This window comes from Medicago sativa, chromosome 3 (genome assembly GCF_051527215.1).
Source record: "Medicago sativa cultivar Bolivia chromosome 3, Bolivia_mono, whole genome shotgun sequence".
Taxonomy (NCBI): domain Eukaryota; kingdom Viridiplantae; phylum Streptophyta; class Magnoliopsida; order Fabales; family Fabaceae; genus Medicago; species Medicago sativa.
Genome location: NC_140751.1, coordinates 45,037,550 through 45,049,981, shown reverse-complemented (window position 1 = coordinate 45,049,981; position 12,432 = coordinate 45,037,550). Strand labels below are relative to the sequence as shown.

General features: G+C 35.7%; 1 protein-coding gene and 1 non-coding gene across 2 annotated transcripts in view; both read left to right on the top strand.

Annotated features, from left to right (window-relative positions):
* LOC146937664 (protein FAR1-RELATED SEQUENCE 5-like) overlaps positions 1–12,432 on the top strand; it is a 34,806-nt gene that overhangs the window by 12,113 nt on the left and 10,261 nt on the right. The gene's annotated exons all lie outside the window — the stretch shown is intronic.
* Positions 9,982–10,088, top strand: LOC146937665 (small nucleolar RNA R71). The gene has a single exon (XR_015033722.1). It is a non-coding gene; the product is annotated as a small nucleolar RNA R71 (small nucleolar RNA).

Genomic DNA, 12,432 nt, shown 5'->3' with positions numbered 1-12,432 from the left:
ATCTCGTTAAAATTTCATTCCTTAATATCAACTATAAAATATATGATAATAAAACATTACATTACACGATTATATAAATAATATAATCATACAATATAATTGGTCTTCCAAAAAAAATATACAACATAATTCATACACATGGTTCCATATATTAATTAGAAAAATTAATACACAAAGTGACAATAATGCAAATGCTTGAGAATGGAACAACATTAGAGTGTCACATGTCATTAGTAGAATGAAATTGAAAACAATGAAATATGGTGACACATGTCAAGAATAGAATTGAAGAAAAATATTTCCATAAAGGGCCATGAAACAGGTCGTAAATTTATATTATATAGATATAGATCTTATTCATTAATAGAACAATTCATGTGATCATATTTTCTAAATTAATCTTGTCCCGTGTATAAATTAAGACATATAAATTCACATTCCATAAATTTTGCTCTTAAGAATATTTTGCTGTTAAGGAAAAGAAATTCATTCACAAGGAATGCCACTAGAAAGAGAAAAGGACTTGTATCAAATTGTGCTTCCCTCTTCGTTCCTTCATTCTCCTCTTTGTACAATCAAGAAGAATATTTTCTGTTAGGCATTTTCTCCTATTTTTACTGACAAGAGGACCTGTAACAGTGGTTTTCTCTTATTCCTTTGTTCTCCTATTTATACTTTGAGGTTTCTATACAAAGAAAAGAAAATGAAGGTACACTTTGCAGAGAACAAAGTCATAATCCATGAAATGAAGCAACTCAATTCTTCTTAAAAAAAATTGATGGAATGAATTCTTTCTTAATCATTTTTATGGTATGAATTCCTTCAGGAAAATGAAGCAACTCTTCTTAAACATTTTTTTAATGAAAAAACAGAACCTCAACTTAATTTTAATCCATTCAAAATTTGAAACAACCATTTCAACTCCAGGTGGAATTTTTAAGGTTTCAGAGGTATAAAATGTAACACCCATACTAGACGTATCTAGAAAGTCTAGCACGTGCGTTATCTTTAGTAATGGATACATTAAAATTTACAACAATAAAACTTCGAATGAATGTTTATACAACAACATGCGTTCGTACAAGAGATTACATCTTAACTTTCCTAATACATAATGTATACATCCTTGAAAATCCACATCATCCGGCATCGGGTACGAACCAACACTTGTCGCAGCATCCATTCGGCTACTAGCTTGCAAACCATCCTGATATCTGAAACAAATAAGGATTGGGATGAGACATAATGTCTCAGTGAGTTCCACCTAACCCTAGGCTATAGGCAACCTCGGGGGAAAACCTATAGTCGCCACGTGTCTACAATACAACCTGGCGGTTGATTATACGTGTGTGGAGTCTTGCTTTCCTAGACGGTAGTGCATGCTAAACCCGTCATAGGCTTATCTTACTTGTTATAAGCTTCTCATCTTACACGTGTCATGGCGTTTAAGGGGAAAACTAAAACCGCAATGCCAAGATACGATCTACGCATCAAGGCCTTCACTTGCTAAAGTCATGACACAACTCTAAACCGGACGATTAGGGGAAACCTATGATCATCGTCGGTATAACTCTCTTAACTTGCTTACTTGAATATGTTGCATCTAACAACATATCATCTCTTGCAACAAAAGTGACTCTTTCTAGCTTGCTAGTTCTTGACTATTTACTTCTATATTCTTTCTAGTTCTTGACAGTCTATGCCAAGGCTCTATGACATAACACATAAACGTATGATGAATATGCATAGTCAGCTTCATTGATTATGTTAGCGTGTAACAAACAATTATCTTGGTTCATTTTATGGATTAGTCCCGAGTGGAGTAACCCCGAAAGATAATCCCTTACTACCGGTGAAATGCTTAGCAAGAGCGCACCGGACTCCCTTAGTGAACGTGCAGGTCCCTTACGGCTTACCCCGTTCCCCTTGGAGAACCTTTTGTACCCAACCTTGGATGGAATACAAAAGACATGGCACCTTAGCTTAGTGAAATGCGGCTCCCTTGCGGCTTAACCATTCCCCTTGGGGAACCCCTTGAATCCAATTTGGATAACAAGAGACATGACACTCTTTCTTTCTTATAAGTCTTAGTCTTATGCATGAAAAATAAACTTAAACATGCCTTCTCTTTTACCTCGGACCCTTAAACGATCCCACTAGAGGTAAGCTTAATGCTTGCTTAACTTACTTCGTGAATGGATATGGAATCGATTCACGTCTTGCCATACTCGTATGACACTTAACTCTTATGCGAAGAGATTACACTTAGCGTCTTAACATTCTAGAGATTTTTGCTTAACTTACTAGTTCTCAACAACTATGTCGAGGCTCTACGTTCATGCCCTTTCTTATTTCATCACTACCCGGACATATTGCATAACATATCACTCTTGCGTATCATTTATCAACAAGTATTGATAACAATTTGCCATGCCTTTCCCTTTATTAAAACCTTGTTTGGAATTGTACTTTAGGCACTTAGAATTGAGGGGTTCATAGTTTAAAAAGATACTGCAAGATCGAGCCTCGGATAGCCCTCGCTGGCCACGAAACGAATTGACAACATATACTCTAGAGAGCCCTGATCCCCAGCTCGCCATGGCGAGCTAAATTCCGCCTGGCGAACTGTAGCAGTCCAGAATTCTGCAGAAAACGTGATTTTGCATAAAAACCTCAATTCAAGTGTTCTAATTCATTCTAATCATCCAAAACATCATAAAAACAGCTTATATCATGTGCATGGCATCAATTAACAATATTTGATCATAAATGGTACAAAAGGGGTACTAAACATAATACTTGGAACCTAGAATTTTCATGTTAATCTTTCATGACATAAACATAATCCCAAGGGTAGGATATCTATCTATGGAACTCTCCTAAACATGTTCTTGTAACGGCTCTAAGCTCCAAGCCCAAGCATGCTCAAAACCCTAGTTTTTGATCCACTTACTTTCTTTGTTCAAACCTTCTCAATCTGGTTGTTTTTCTTGCAATCCATAGCATCATGATCTTTACTAGCTCATCTCTAATCCATTCCAAAGCTTCTTTCACAAAACCCTAATCTCATGATTTCTTCCCTTGTGAGGAAAGAGTGGAAGAACAAGCTCAAATAAAGCTTCTACTTCTTGATCTTGGAAGTACCATACATAAGCTTAATCTTTGAAAGGAATAAGTTTTGGAAGGTTGGTGATGAGGAGAAGAGGGAGAGTGGCGATGGAGAGTAGAGAGAAGGAGGAGAAGCCTTTCCAAAAACTTAGAGAGAGAAAGAAGATTGAAAATGGGATATTTTGGTGCCTTAACCAAATAAATATCCCTTCCCGTGCAATTACCAAATTGCCCTTATCTTAAACGTGTTCAATACGACTCTGATACTTTATCCATGATAAGCTGACATGTCATAAAATATTTCCATCACACTTATTCTACCCCCCTTAAAGAAATTTCGTCCTCGAAATTTAGAAATCGACTACTAATCATCATGACAAAAACTTACCATCCTTGGTCTAAGCCATACATATTCTAATCATACATTCTCAAGAAGTTCATCGTATAATTTTCTCTTCAAAACATGCATTTCATCTTGGTTCTTAATTCATACACATAAGCTTATAGCTTTCTTGATCTTAATATCTCTTAAATTTTGAAGTTATCCTAGTACATCATGATTTGGAACTTTCCTTTGCTACACATAGACTCATTGTTTCGGATTCGTACCTTACCCATTTAACAGAAACCGTTCATAAAAGTATCTTATCATAAACATGTACACTCAGGATTTGCCTTTTAACTGGAATCCTACCGGATACCAGGTTTGCCCTGCAGTGCTTACTTGCAACTTTAAAACATCTTTTCATGCATACATAATCTTATTGGGTAAACATATAATTCATACATCAGTTTACTTACTATACCTTGAGACACATGTCTCTTTCTTGCATTACTCATATAAACGATTCTACGAATCTCTTTCTGAGTCTTAAGCAATCTTCCGATCTCATTGAGAACTTATTGCATCTTATTGCACCCGAACTAATGGGTAACTCATATAACTTGACATGAAGATGTGAAATCAACAATACCGTTCATCTGACCATTAATCACCAACATCGTGGTTCACATGCTCTTGAAACTTTCTAGCAAAACCACTTGCACATATATCAAACATTCTTAACACATTACCGTGTATCCTGTATGTTATTGGTTTCATATAAACGTTGTTGTTTCCATAACGTGTGCATACTTTGAATTGCCACTACTTGTTAAATGATAACGATACGTGTTCTAGCATCTTGCTTAAAGAAATTTTCTTAAACTTTGGTATTCGGGTTCTTGGAACGTACAGATACATAACTAAAAAGATTTTCTCATTTCCAAAACTGATTGTGTAATGATCCCACAGAACCACCAGATGAGTTTCTATATTTTGAAAAAGATTTTACAACTCGCCCAAAACTTGTCCATGACAAGTTGGTCCTGAAGTTTGTACGTCTTAAGTGAGTTTACTTACAACGTATCTTAGCAGTTTCGAAAATGTATAATTCCATGAGTAAGAAAAAATAAGCATCGTTCCCAAGTTCCATAATACCAATCTTAGCTTTAAAAGTTATAAAAGGCTTGACATGTGTTAACAAGTATCGTTTTCACTCAACAAGTATTGCATACAAGGGTATGAAGCTCGTTGCATAATACTCAAGAGTTGCATCTCCTTTCGTGATAACATGCTTACTTCGCAAGTGGATTCTTCCTTTCTTATCTGGTATACTTATTTGTATTACCACTTATCATAACCAGAGAAAATCCTTGAACCTCTTAACTTTAACTTGTTCCTCTTCTTCGGAACACTAAACTTGAATCTTCAAATAATCCTTTCAATTATTACTTGAACATTAATACCTTCTCCGAATACCGGTCATCATTCTTGATGCTTTGATTCTTTACCTGAGTAATGAAAGGTAACCTTCTGAACCTTACATGTTTTCTATTATCATCATTCATGCATCCTGACCAATTCATATATAGCAATTCTTGCCCTTTTTATCTTACTTAGGTGACAACACATACTTAAAACTTTTACCTTAGCCAACACTGACTGAATATGCATCCCTCCTTACATATCGCATCGAGAACTCCTCGCTTGTCTTATGATGCTTTCTTGTTAAACTTGCATTACCAACCGAAAATTCTTTCACACTAAAATTCCATGTTTCATGATTAACGATTAGCTTCCATGGCGCTACTCTGATTCCCACCGGTTGGCTTAAATCATTACTCTAATCCGTTAGAGCAATTGAGACTTCAATTCATGCTTATCACTTGAATACTTACTTCTTGAGATCTTCCATGTTGCAACCAACATAACAACCTTACACTTGTTTTGTAAATTCAAAACTCGTGATAACTTATCTTATACTCATAATACTTGACTTGGGGGTAAACCTTACATCCTTGCTGGTTGCATTTACCTGCTGAGGTATACATATCATACTTGAACTTGTTTCCGAATAAACTCAAATTCCTTTGACAACTCGTCTTGTACTTGAACAAATCTCTCTTAAACATTTAACCTTTGCCTTCTCGCATACTATATTTTGCTTAATCATATCAATGCTTGCTCGTTAATTTTTCCTTTAAAGAAAAACTTTGTAAACTAACGCATGGGTCATTGACGTTGAAAATTTTCTACTATATAAATTGAGTTTAGGCCCCGGCCGTTGCTCTAAAATCATAGAACGAGTTGATAACACATACGTGCCATCAAACTTAGACTCTTATAAGTCTAGCCCGCTCTACGAGTGTCGAATCAAACCGGTTCTTAGAAAATCTCGTAAATTTTCAAAATATCAACCTCAATCACCTATACGTGTAAATCTTTTTAAAATCCTTTAAACTTTATAGTTCAACTTCATAATGAGCCTTAGCAAGTCAATTAAGCAAAACATAGGTTCGAGAGATACGTCATAATTCCACATAATCCGTGAACCTTGTGATTCCTCATAACTTTGCACTGCTTTAACTTCTTACTTCATACCTCTTGCATAAACATCTGTGACTTTCCTACTAGATACCAGAACTTTTATACTCTTGATCTTGGCTCGTTCTTGATTCTTAACACATTAACTTACAAAGCTACCTTAAACCGTATCGATTTTGTTGATGGTTGCCCATGTCTTTTTCCTTGGAAATCTTAGGATATGATATGCATTCGTTACTTGATGTCATAAAAGATTTTCGTCACATAAGATATTATTGTGAAGACATCTCCCCAATAGTCATTGCAAACCATAGAAACAAACTAGTAGATTTCACAAAACGGGAAGTTTCGTCCCAGGCTTGCTATTGGTGAGCTTCTCCAACTCTATTTTTCGGAAAACATTTATTGCATAAAATTCTTATTCTCAAGTATACAATGCACATCATTCATTCCTATCATCGTAAAATATTCTATAACATATGCATGGCAACATCAACCTTTTTCGATACAATTCTTGGCACGCCGGAAACCAATGCCTTACTCCTGATAACATAAAACTTTCTCTTGAATCCTTAACTTCCTCCACTACGAATAACTTACTTCGTTACATTGCCACTTACGCAACTTTCCGAGCATACATGTCCTTAATTTCATTCACATATTGCTATTCCTGAGAGCCTGCTGACTCCGTCAACATATGTCGACTTCTCACTATCTTGTAGCCTTGTTCTGACATTCCAGAATATCATAAACCCGTTCCAACAATAACTCTTACCGAATCTTTCGGTCATGATTATATATATATATATATATATATATATATATATATATATATATCCAACTTCTTCGCTTATGGGTACATTAAGTATCACCACAATTAGGAAGTTAGGGATTGTCCTTTCCCCCACATGTTGGTGCCATTCTCCCGCCCCATTATAACTTTAACAATTTAGGAATATAACAATTAAGAACATTGATTTTTCCCACACAAACTTATATTACTTTTACTTTGAAGACTTTAAAGGGTCTAAGTTAACACTAAAGATAGAACGTGCTCCTTAAAATACCTATTCATACATTTGCTCAAAGATTGCAACTGGGTGCTTTTCTCATTGGAGATTTTTCACAATAAAACAAGATGTGGGTATAGCAAGAACACAAGAAACACTAGAAACTACTTTTAAGAAACAACCTTTAAAGAAGAGACAAAACAAAAAAATTTATGCCATATTTTACATTAAAAACAAGCTACTAGTCATGCCTCTTGCTATAAAAACAAAACAAAAAGAATAAAGTTCAAGGGAGTTTGGGAACACTACGACTCTAGACACTTTATTAGGACCCCCCACACTTAGGGGAAGCATTGTCCTCAATGGTTCAAAAAGAAGAATAAAAGAAGAAGAAGAAGAAGAAGAAGAAGAAGAAGAAGAAGAAGAAGAAGAAGAAGAAGAAGAATAGAGGAAGAGGAAAGCTCACAATTTTATTGAAGTCCATAGTGGACTTTGGAGGTGAAGGTGTTGCATCATGTTTTGGAGCATTTGATTGTTTTCTTCATTTATTCGATTGCTCCTTTGGACATTGTTCCTTTCAACACCTTATTTTTGTTGCTCGGTACTTATTCTTTGAACTTTGGTTTGCATCCATGCCCGCCGTTCATCATTATATCCACCGGCTTCTTGTTCATGGTGCAAGTTTGCATCTACCTCCTCTTTATTACCATCATCATCACCATCATTATGTACCTGTGGGTTAGTACCAACATAAAGCAAATTTTCCACCACCTCCAGAATAGTTAAGTCCGGATTAGGTAGAATAATCAAACAATAAGCTCTAATAGTTCTCCATTCATATTGGTAATTGTGAGTAGGGTCATGGGTTCTAAGGAAGGACAAAGTAGTATATAAGTCTAGATAATAGTTCCCCTCTATCCTCTTGATCCCTTGATTCACACTCACCCCAAACTTCCTAGCAATAAAAGCGATGATTCCACCTACCATTATATCATCCTTATCATCCGGTTTCTTTTTAAACAATTGAAACAAGATAAACAAGCAAATAATAGCAAATGGTAATAGAATGGTTATAAAGCATAGCCCACAACATAAATAGTTCATCAGTCCTCATCATTCCTATCTCTTTCCTACTCTATATGGTGTCATAACCCTTTGAAAGTACCTAAGCACGGGGTTGTGTTATTCAATTGCCTAATCACATTATCCTCTATTCCTAGTCTATCCATAACATTAACATCAAGGTACCTGCAAGTAGAGATAGTTCTGGAGATTAGAGATTTAAACCTATTCCTTTGCTCGGGATCCTTGAATTTGATCCTATGATTGCGGGCTGTTGATTTCTTCTTGCATCACTTCCGGAGTCTTCAATCTCCTTACCTTTCCTCTTTGATTCCAATTGACCTTAGTTGACTTGGTGTGGATTTTGGGTGAAGGTTAAGAGTTGAATGATGGAGATTGGTGAAGAAGTTTTGGTTTTTTGGTTATGGTTTAATGGGGTATGAATTTGGTTTAGAGAGTTATGGAGAAAGGAGGAAAGAGGTTATTTTGAATAAGGGAAAAAAATAATTATTTTTTTCTTGGCTGAAAAGTTGGCACGGCCGTGCCACCACCGGCACGGGCCGTGCCAAGCTTCTGGTAAGAAACAAATTTTTTTTTTTTTGAAAAATATTTTTTTTGATTTTTTTTTTGGTTTCTGGTCAACAGCTTCGACTTTCTTTCACTTTTTTTTGCATCATATTTGGACAAATACCTACAAAACAATTTAAAATAACACAAAACAAAAATAAAAGCAATAAAAATCATGGGTTGCTTCCCACGAAGTGCTCGTTTAGAGTCATTAGCTTGACGGTTAGAAAGTGGTTTATCTATCATATACCCAATCTTTCAGAAAGGGACAATGGCATCAAACAAACATTCTCTCCCAAATCACACATGGTTTTCTCAAAGGTTTTAGATCCTATGACACAAGGTAGGGAAAAGCTTCCTAGATTCTTAAGCTTAGGTGGCAATTTGTTTGGAAGTATTTCAATAAGATTCATAAACTGCTCATCTAACTTGGACTCATCAAACCTTTGTGTTAATGGAATTTCAGGCTCATGAGATGGTGAAACAAATGACTTTTCATTCTCTCCTATGGCTTTCTCACTTTGAGGCTCATCACACCCTATCTCTCCTTCATTGTTATTAGCTTTCACAATGGGGTCCTCTGATTGTTTACCATCCCTAAGGGTAATGACACTTATATGGTTATTGGGGTTGGTTTCGGTTTGGTCTAGGAGGACTTTGGAGGATTGAGAGGGAGTAGCCACTTGAGATGTTTGAGTCTCTAGCGTCTCACTGTGAGTAACTATGGAGTCTACTTTCGATGTAAGTTTGGCAAAAGAGTCACTCATAAATTCAGTTTGATTTTGGAGCTCTTGGAGCTGCTTGGATTGATTGATAAGAAAATTTTCTAAAAAAAGTTCCAAGCTGGATTTTTGAGGGACTCTTTGGTTGTTTGCATAACTGGGTGTTGTTGTTTGTTGTCCAAAAAGATTTTGAGGGGTTTGAATAAAAAATTTGTTGTTTCTAAACCCTTGATTATAATGAGCATAGTTTACTTGCTCGGGACTTCTAACAACACTACCTAGTTGGCAATCAATGCCAATATGGCCAAATACACCACAAATTTCACAAGAAGGAGATGCAGAAGAAGGAGAAGAGATGACACTAACATTTAATTTTTCAAATTTTTGGGTTAATGCATCAATCTTAACGGCAAGGTGATCATAGTTAGAGACTTCATACATACATGCCTCCTTTTTGGAGGGTGAAGAATTAGTGATGGCTCTCTCGTCGGTCCACTTGTAATGATTTTGAGCCATGTCTTCAATCAAGGCGTATGCTTCTGTGTAATCCTTGTTCATTAAAGCTCCATCTGCAGCTGCATCAACATAAATTTTTGTGGTATACAAAAGACCGTTATAAAAAATGTGAATAATAAGCCAATTCTTTAAACCATGATGGGGACAAAGTCTAAGCATTTCTTTGAAACGCTCCCACACATCGTAAAGAGATTCTCCATCTTTTTGAGTGAATTGTGTGATTTGAATCCTTAATTGGACGGTTTTAGAATAGGGAAAGAATCGGGCAAGAAAAACTTGCTTCATTTGTTGCCATGAAAAGATAGAACCAATTTCCAATGAATGAAACCAAGCACTAGCTCTACCCCCTAAGGAGAAAAGAAAGAGGTGCAGCCTTACGCCCTCTTGGTTTGCATTCAAGGTTCCACTGAGTCTTAAAAAGGTTGAAATATGAAAATTCGGATCCTCAGTGGGTGATCCGAAAAATTGATTTTACTGCACTAAGAGAACAAGTGCAGGTTCTATTTCAAAACTGTCCTCAACCGTTGGGTACACAATAGCATCGTATGACTCATTTGAAGATGGGATTGCATACTCTTTGAGAGAGCGTTCCTTAGTCATATCGTTATTATCTTCCCAAGAAGTTATAGGAAAAAGAAGAAATAGAGAAAGAAAGAAATAAAATAAAATAAAATAAGATAAAGCAAAAGATTTTTTTTTTCTAAAATAAAAGTAAAATAATAATAAAAGAGGAAATAATATATTTTTTATATATATATATGTTTGTTTTTTAGAAAGAAATATAAAAAGAAACGCAATAAAATAAAATAGGATAAAATAACGAAAAAGATTTTTTTTTTTAGTCTAATCGTTAAAAAAAAGTTAACCAAATTGCAATAACTCCCCGGCAACAACGCCAAAAACTTGATAGGGCCAAACCGCAAGTGCACGGCCTATCGAAGTAATAGTAATAAGTAGAGTATCGTTCCGCTAGGGAGTTGTTCAACTTAATTAACTTTTTAAAGAATGATTAGAGTAGAGAGAGTTTAGTAAAAGGAGGTTTGATTGCTGAAAGTAATTAACAATAATAATAAAGAGCCTTAGGATTATTGGTTCGTCATAATAACAAACCCTTCACTAGACAAGACTTAAACATCTAATTTCATGGTTTACACCTTAATTTCTAAAGACCGGTTTCCCTTAGCCCCTCACCTTTTCGATGAAAGTCCGGTGAGAGTTTACTTCTAGTAACCAAGCCTATTTCGCTGACTTGATTACTAGAAGATGCATATAGGATTGAAATTACTTGTGTCTCAATAATTGCAAAGACTATTTCACTGTTTTGCAATTATTGTCTAGATTCACTTGTTCCAACATCAAAACTCCGCTCTCGCTTTATGAATTGATGTTTGGGATGATGGATTAACGATTATCAAACCCTCCGCTTTCGCTTCCACAGTTTGATAATTGTTAATCCACGTTAAGACGGTGAATCTAGATTAGAAATTAGGGTTACATAAAATTAGGGTTTAAGCTTGGTTTGTTTAGGATTATGTCATTAGACTTCCCAACAATCCCAAGACAAAGAAGTCTATTCACTCATGTTCATCGTAGACATGGGGGAAGAAGAGAGAAAATAACAATAAAGTAAAATTGCAAGAAAGAAAGTAAAGAAATAAAGACTTTTATTGATAATTAACATATTCTAAGCAAAAGTAAGGTGAGTGTTTATGGTGGAGAGCTACTCTATTTATAGCTTTACAATCTACTTAGAAACTAAGCAACTAAAAGGATAAAACAGTAAAGCTGCAACAGGGTAACTTGGGCCCGAAGAAAAAGCAGCAAAAGAGGTTTCTGGGACGGGCACGGTCGTGCCACATGTTGGCATGGGCCGTGCCAAGCTTTTGACTATGTGGGAACATATTTTTGTCCCGTATCTTCGTATTTTCGTACTGTATTTGCTCCAGTCCTCTTTCTTTTGCTCCAAGACACCTTCCACCATATATTCGTTCCTAAAATATAATAAAAAGCAATTTAAAGTAAAATATTCAAAAAGGAAATAAAATGCAATAAAATAAAACTAAATCTTAAATAAAAACTAAACTAAATAATGCATTAAATTAGACTAACTAATGACTCATCACCTAGGCTAATGGCAACCTCGGGGGAAAACCTATAGTCGCCACGTGTCTACGATACAACCTGGCGGTTGATTATACGTGTGTGGAGTCTTGCTTTCCTAGACGGTAGTGCATGCTAAACCCGGCATATGCTTATCTTATTTGTTATAAGCTTCTCATCTTACACATGTCATGGCGGTTAAGGGGAAAACTAAAACCGCAATGCCAAGATATGATCTACGCATCAAGGCCTTCACTTGCTAAAGTCATGACACAACTCTAAACCGGACGATTAGGGGAAACCTATGATCATCGTCGGTATAACTCTCTTAACTTGCTTACTTGAATATGTTGCATCTAACAACATATCATCTCTTGCCACAAAAGTGACTCTTTCTAGCTTGCTAGTTCTTGACTATTTACTTCTATATTCTTTCTAGTTCTTGACAGTCTATGCCAAGGCTCTATGACATAACACATAA